The sequence below is a fragment of the Apteryx rowi genome, unplaced genomic scaffold, assembly GCF_003343035.1.
Source record: "Apteryx rowi isolate R43461 unplaced genomic scaffold, aptRow1 scaffold_119, whole genome shotgun sequence".
Lineage (NCBI taxonomy): Eukaryota > Metazoa > Chordata > Aves > Apterygiformes > Apterygidae > Apteryx > Apteryx rowi.
The window spans coordinates 1,687,654-1,695,652 of record NW_020447408.1 but is presented as its reverse complement, the minus strand read 5'-3'; positions in this window follow the sequence as shown (position 1 = coordinate 1,695,652).

Genomic DNA, 7,999 nt, shown 5'->3' with positions numbered 1-7,999 from the left:
GGAGATGGGGGGCATCCCGGGGAGCAAGGGGCATGCCGGGGATGGGGGGCATCCCAGGGGCTGGCAGGGGGTATCCTGGGGGACGGGAGCATCCTGGGGAAAAGGAAGCATCCCGGGGAGCAGGGCATCCCGGAGAACAAGGAGCATCCTGAGGGAGAAGGGGCATCCTGAGGATGGTGCATCCTAGCAAACAAGTGGCATCCCAGGGACAGGGCGTCTCCCAGGAGTGCGGAGCATCCTGGGGATGGGGGCCATCCCGAGGGACAGGGGGCATCCCGGAGACCCGGCAGGGACGCAAGGGTCCGGGGCTCCTGGCTCTGCAGCACCTGCGACAAAACCTGCTTTGGCCAAAGCCGGGAGGTGAGCAGCTTCCTGGCACCCGGCCCTCTCCGCCCGTTTCCTGGGGCAGGAGCTSTGCCGGGCAGAGGCTTCGGCTGCCTCAGAAATATATGGGGGAGCCTTCCCTGCTCCGAACATGCAGCCAGCGGGGCCCGACCGGGAGGAGACGGGAGCGTGAGCGCTGCCCGGCTCCTTCCCATGGGTGCGTTTGGCACGGAGCTCCCGGGGCCGCTACCAGCCCCAAGGGGTTGAATCCAACAAAAGCGGCAGGGTTTGGTGTGTGTTAGACCTCTGCGGTGCAGCAAGCGATCCAGATCCGGAGAGAGCTTGAAACCTGATGAAAACCAAGGCAGGTACTTTTCCGTGCTGCTTTTTTAACGTCAACCACAGAAAAGTCATCGGGTTTCAAACGCCCCTCGCGTTCTGCAGAGAAACGGCCTGGCCCCGAGCCCCAGGGACGGGTCTGGCCCTCGCCCGGAGCCCAGCCCCGCTGCCATCCTCCTGTCACTGTCTGAGCAGCCTCCGTGGTCTGGTGGCTCTTCAGTGAGCTGAACCGGTGCTAGTTTAAAGTGAGCAAAGAATATTGCTAAGATAAGTCTGTATGTGAGCGAAGGAGACAGGATTCCTCTGTCCTTGCAAAGGGCATCTCTCTCCAGAGGTCTCTCCAAAACCGGCCCCATTCGAAAGCAATGGGAGAGAAAGTGTGGTAGCTGATAACTTTATGGGGGACCTAATTTGCTAGTGTTTAATACGTGCCTTTTTCACCGTGTTGCTGTAGGATGGTATGTACTGAACATGGCCCCAGCCATCAGCCGAGGGGAGAACACAAGGAAGCCCAAATAAAACGTAGGAGAAATTCCTGCTTTTGGAGCTGTTCGTCTTGTTCAGCGCCAGATCACTTCCTCTGGAAACTCGAGGCTTTGGGTCCCGTCCAGCCCAGCATGGATTTCTCACCGTAAACACAGCGAATGATGTGTACGTGTGTCGCAGGCTGCGAGGGAGGTTAAAACGTGGCACCGGAGCGCAAGCTGCTGGAGCCTGGCTGGGCGAGAGAAGGACAGAGACTTGGAGAGAAGCAGCGGACATCTGCCCCGGGGCACAACACTCACCCAGAGCCAGCGGCCTGGGATGGGAAACCTGAGAGGCGTAGACCCAAGGTGTTKCTTTTAGACCCGGCTCCGACCCATCCTTTCCCCAGAACGAAGAGGCTTGTTCTTAGATCTGCACCTCCACTGTTCAGGAGACCTGAACCCAGCTGAAGATGCACCACTGGAGTAAGACCGTTCTGAGGGAGAAGTAAAGCAAGGAGGATAAATGCGTCTTATGGAGAGCCAGGAAAGACGAATCACGTTCCAAGTACTCCGTAGCCAGCATTGCTCCGAGGTGGGATTGGTACACACACCAGCGGCTGCTCCCTGCCTGAGGGGCAAGGCAGCGCGTTCTGCTCCCAGCAAACCCACGGGAACTGCGCTCAAGCCCCGCTTTGGGCACGGGGTGACCACRTTCTGGTGCCTTGTCGTTGCGGGGAAGGAAATGCAGAGCCGTTTGCAACAGATCCTGGAAGGGGCTTACAGAGCTCCTGTGCCCCGAGGCCTCCCCGCGGCCTCCAGGAGATTGGGAATGGCAGGAGCTCCGTTGGAGTCGTGTTTCTACCTGGCGCCCCGAGGAACTTCCTCTGGCACTCAGGAACTCAGCATTACCTCCCCGCAGCTGGCCAGATCCTTCCCGGAGGAAAGAGCTTCTGCCGAAGCCATTCGAAGAGACGCAGTAGAGGAGTGCTTGGTTCACGTCCAGAGGAGCTCCCTCGGTCCTGGCAGTTGGGCCCTAGGGCAAATCCTGCACATCCTCCAGAGACAAGTGCTGTTGAGCTCCGTCGGGTCTGAGGACTGATGTGCCAACCAAAAGCACTCGCTCCTTGGGAAATTTTTTGACCTGGACATAGCTTCCAGTGGGTTTTTGCTAAATAAGAACGAGAGCAGCTTGCATCTTCCATTAATTCTTGCTGCCATTCACCCTTTCTTAAATATTTCTCCATAACGCTTAAGTTGGGTGCAGCAGACCACTCAAGCTCACCCTTGGCAGCCGGCGTGCAAGGGTTCCCTCCGGTCTGCTGCACTCCGTGGTGCTGGCAGCGAGTGTGCGCGGAGCTCGCGGCAGCCGGCCATGTCCTTGGGGACCGGGCAGCTCTGGGGCCCGGGAAATCTGCCAGCAGCTTTCGAGGGAGGAAGCACGCCACGGAGGGGTGGGAGCGGGACGTGCTGGCCGTCCGCGGGTGTCCAGCACGCTCCGGGATGCCTGTTCCTGAGACGTCTCGCGGGCGGGCGCCTGCACGCGGGCGCTCGCTTTGGGGCCAGGCCATGCCTTCCCCCTGTGCCCTGTGATAGCCGCTGCCTCCCCGAAAGCCTCCGCTCCTGCAACTGCTCGTGGGGATCTTGCCTTTTCCTTTAATAAAGCAGCTGGTTATTGCTGAGCTCCCTCCGCCTCGTGCACGCCGTGACCTCCGAAAGCTCAGGAGACGGGAGGCGACAGCGTGTTTGCTCCTGGATCGCGCAGGGTTTTTAAAGCCGCTTGTGCCTTTGGGGCACTCGCGACTCGGAGGAAGCGAGGACGGACTGCGGGCRCCGGCGGTGCAGCCGGGGGGTGCAAAGCCGCGCTGTGCCTGCAGCCCCGCTCGCTGGCTCCTGCTCTGCCTCCCGCGCTCCGTCCCGCACCGTCCTCGCTCAGCCGAGCGCGCGAGCACCTGCTCCGCTCTAGCCAGGCGAATTGCCCCGGAAACCAGCGGAGCGATGACGGTTTGTACTCGCTGGGGTCCTGGCTTCGCTGGGGCAAAACGCTGTGCAAAGCTTAAGTGAGAAGCCTGACAGCTTCACTCCGTGTCATGGTACTTCATATACGTGAGAATTTACTTTCTGAAAAATTTTGTGCCTTTTGGACTTGAAATCTGCTTGAAAGACGCATCGTCTTTTGCGTGAYGTATTTTGCCCAAAATAGCTCAGTGGTTACTACTTCCTCATGTGACTGCGGTGTATTTATTTCCGCTCCCTCCGTTGTAATTTTTTTTTTTTTCCTGATCCTCTGTACCGAGATCCAAATTTCTTGAGATAACAGCAAGGAGAAAATATTCTCCRTATGGATCGCGATCAGCAGAGCAGATCACCAATGTAATCCATCAGGTGAAACCGCAACGAAGTTAAGTGCTCCCCCCGCAACGACAGGGCTGCCAGGCTGCACGAGGGCAGCAGACAAGGGAACAGCCGCGGGAACGGGAGAGGGCACAGCAGGGCTCCATCGAGCTGCAGTTTGCTCACACCGAATGGTTATTTCTGATCTCGGAGGAAGGTCTCGGCGCTGAGTCGGAACAGATTTTAAAATGCAAACTGCAGAAAATGATGGAAGTGGAAAACGCGCTCTGGGCCAGGAGGCGATCGCTTGTTCGCAGGCAGGGAACGGCTTGCTGCGGGGACGGGACTCCGCTGGTTCCTCCTACTGGCAAGCACGCGGAGCGTTTCTCACTGCTGTTTACTTGAAGTAGGACTAAACGCCGGCCGAGCGGGTGCGAACTCCCTCCGTCCCGCCAGCAGCGCAGGCCGAGCGCACCCGAGCGGCGGCGGCGGCGGTGGCAGACGCGCCGGGCTCAGCAACCCGTGGCGGAGCTGCAGCTGGCCGGGAACGTCCTTGCGGCATCGGAAAGCGGCGCGATGCAGCCAGCCCACGCCGGAGACACCTTCCGCAGGGCCCCGGCCCCGGCTGCGCCCCGTTGCTTCGCGCCGCCGTTCCAGGCGCCGGCTGGCTGCAGCCGGCCTCTCCRTGCTCCGCTGCTCTCCATGCAGGCGTAGCGCCTTCTCCTGCCCGGCAGGACGGGACGAGATGGGCTCCCGGTCTCTTACCGACACGAGTAAAGGCTCGGTTAGGTCGGGGTTGGAGTGAGACCTTCCAACGTGCTGCCGAGGCGCGGGGGCTTTGCGCGCCGGAGCGGCGGCAGGCTTCGCCCCGCTGCCGCCCAGCGCTGCCGCTCCGTTCGTGAATGCTTGGCGCCCTCTAGTACCGCTTCCCTCGCCGCCCGCCCGCCCCTTCTCCCTTCTCTCCAAAAAACGGGGAAAAGGCCTTAGGAGGCCTTGCAAGCAAACGTGCGCTAAAGCCAAATGCAAGCGGAGCTCGTCAGCGCTAACAGAGCCAGGGAGGCACGCRGGCCGGCCGGCGCTCGTCCTCCGCCAGCGGAAACCTTCGCTGATTTTTGTCTTGGCACAAGCAAAATCAGTGCTGCGGCCTCAGCGTCGGCCAGGCTCGCCAGGACCCGGCACCGTGGCCCTTTCGTGGGGGAGAGGGCGCCGAAGGGGCCGGGCAGCACCATGCCCAAGCCCGTGGAGAGGGCGCTGGAGAGCGGAGATGGGCCGGCGGGGCAGTTCAGCGAGCGGAGGCGTGCTCAGGGTTTGCCTCCGGGCTGCGCGCGCCGGGACGGTGCCCGTGGGGAGATAACGGGATCCAGCGAGCTCTGCAAAACCCCCTCAGGGAGCCGTTTGCAGCTATTACCAGAAGCTGCTCCAAAACTCGTGCAGTGCGTTGACTCGGCAGCCCCGTGGTGCGGGGCTGGTTTGCAACACGCGGCGCGGAGCCGGCCTGTGCCGCCCGGACGCATGCCGCGGGCTCCCATGTCCCCGCTGTGCTGCCGTCCCGGCAGCTTCCCGGGGAGCGCAGCGTGTCTGGGCCGCAGAGCCCGCCGCGGTGCACAGGGAGAGCAGGAAAGCGTGCTGCAATGCCGGGGCCGCGTGGCTGCGCCCCGCACAGCGTGCTGGCGGGCGGGCAGGGACCCCTATTTGCTGGGTGAGCTCCTGGCAGGACAGACCTGGTCGTGGTGCAGCGGCACCAGGAGATGGCGAATGTGTCSGACCCCTCGGTACCCGGCTGCGCAGAGGTTTCTCCAGGGAGCAGAGTTTGCCCATGCTCGCGGGCGTCACCTTTGCTGTCGTGAGCAGACTGTGTGTGAGCAGAGCTTCCCCGTCCCTGGGTCACTGGGTGCCTCTGGCGTGGCCATGCACAGGGAGGTGATGCACAGGGAGGCGATGCATGGGAGGGGATGCACGGCGAGGGGATGCAGCAGGAGGCGATGCATGGGGAGGGGATGCACAGGGAGGTAATGCATGGGGAAGGGATGCACGGGGAGGTGATGCACAGGGAGGCAATGCACAGGCAGGGGATGCAGCAGGAGGCAATGCACAGGGAGGTAATGCACGGGGAGGGGATAGACACGGAGATGATGCATGGGGAGGGGATGCAGCAGGAGGCGATGCACAGGGAGGGGATGCACGTGGAGGTGGTGCACGGGGAGGGGATGCACAGGGATGCAGGCAGCCAGCTGTGTCCGACAGGGCCGGGCTGCTCCACTGCGCAGGCACCAGCATGCGGCCTCGGGGCTCGGCAGGGTCGGGCAGGGAGGACCACGGCTGAGGACAAAATGCAAACACGAGGGCCTGGAGGAAAGAAAAACCCAGCAGTGCAGGGGGCAGAGAGGGCTGAATGYGGTGCGCTTGGGAGTGCGATCCTGCTACCAGCAGCTTTGCTTGCTGCGTCCCGCCGGCTCAGGCTGCAGCGGCAGCGGCACGTGGGCAGCGGGGACCAAGGTCGTGCAGTGAGCACGAGCCCTGGTGAGGCGCAGTGGGCGCCGGCGGAGCGAGTCGCCCCCGGCACACGGCACTGCGGAGCTGGAGGTGGCGCTGGGGCAGCTCCCCGCGGCTGAAGCCCGTCGGACCGGAGCTGCTTGTTCTCTGGCGAAAGCAACACGTTGCTGCTTATTAAATAGAACTTGCCTTGCAAATAAATTATGGGGTTTAATGCCAAGAAACAAGGACTTAGCAACGGTCCAGGCTCTCTAGGGCTCCCGGGCATGCGCAGCCCCGGCGTGAGCTGGGCCGGGAAAAGCCTGGTGCCTCGGGAGCCGGGGTGAAGCCGTGGGTGGCAGCTGCCCTTCAAGACGCACCGGAGCACCCGAGGGGGCATCGGAGGGACGGGGCACATCAGAGCCGGGCACGGGAGCAAGCAGAGGAAGGAGGCTTGCACTGCCTTGGCAATACAAGAGAGAGGCAAATGTAGGAATTTAATGTATGCAAAATGTAGGAATTTAGCCTTCACAGCTGCAAGAAGAAAGCAGTCAGCTCCCACACGGCAATAACCGACGGGTGCGGGTGCCGTGCACCGAGACCCCCCCCGCAGCTCTGAGCATGCCGTGCCTCGCGGGCCGCCCAGCGTGCCGCCACGTAGGAGAAACCCCTCGGCCTCGAAACCCGGAGCGGCGCATCCGTGCAGAGCCGGGGCTGCAGCACCGGCAGCACCGAGCCCGGCGCCTTCGCTGCGAGACGCCGCCGCTCGCGGGGCCGGAGGAACAAACAGCGGCTGCGAGCGCCGACCCTGCACRGCGCTGCCAGACACCCCCGTCCGGTGCTGCCGGCTCCGCGGGCCCGTGCTGTTCTCCCACGCTATTTTTAGGAAACATCTCCGTCCGCTTTCGGCTGCAGTTATCCCATCAGCTCCTGCAGCTGTGTGAGGAGCGTTTCCCGGCACAGCCGAGGGCTTCGGGCACACACATCTTCCCAAAGAGGGACCTCGTGCAAGATCCGGCCGCCCCGGGGCATCCGTGTGACGAACGGCCCAGGGCTCAGCGGCCGCCCCGTGGCGCTCCCCTCCCCGCCGGGCCCGGGCTGCCCGCGGCCGCCCTCCCTCGGCTCCGCTCGGTCTGGTGCGAGCGTGGTTACTGATTYACGTCCTCATTGTGCGCCTGCCTGGCTGCTCGCCAGGGCCGTTTATTCTCTGCTCCCGCTTAACTCTGACTGTTCGAGCCTCCTTTTCCAGTCAGGATGAGGCYGCGCCACTGGAAATACGTCGCGCAGATAAATGCATTTATTTCAGCCGAGAAAATCTTGGTGCCTCAGGTGCCATTTCGTTTGCAGATGCAAAGCGCCGCTCGCCGAACCCAGCTGTCGAGACGGAGTGGAGCTAATGCAGGTTCCTGTCCTCAAATGAACCATGCCCAGCCCTGCCGCAGCCAGCCCTTGCCCCGTTGGGGTTTGCTATGCTGGGCCCATCACCCCTGTGCTGCCTTGCCCAGAGCCCCACGACTCATGGCGTCCCCCACGAATCGCCGATGCCTGGCACCACTTCTCTCGCCAGTGCAAAAATGCCCCTGGCACTGCTGCCCTCAGGCACATGCAAGTGCATTGTGCACAGCTCCCTTCATGCATGTCTAAATGCCCCCTGTGCTGCTCCCTATGCACACATGCAAGCGCATCCTTTGCTGCTCTGTGTGCACTCAAATGCACCGTGCACTGCTCCATGCATATGCATGCAAATGTAAGCTGCACCCCTGTGTGTGTGCAAGTGCACTGCTGTTCCCTGTGTGTGTGCAAATGCACCAAGCACAGCTCCCTGCATGTGCAGAAATGCACCATACACCACTCCCTGAGTATGTGTGCAAATGTGTGCCACTTCCTCCTGTGTGTGCAAGTGCGCTGTACCCGGCTACCTGTGTGCGTGCAAATGCACCGTGCCCTGCTCCTGGCGTGTATGCATATGCGTGCCACCTCCTCCTGCGTGTGCAAATGCCCTGTGCACTGCTTCATGTGGGTGCAAATGCACTGTGCACTGCTCCCCGTGCGTGTGCAAATGCATG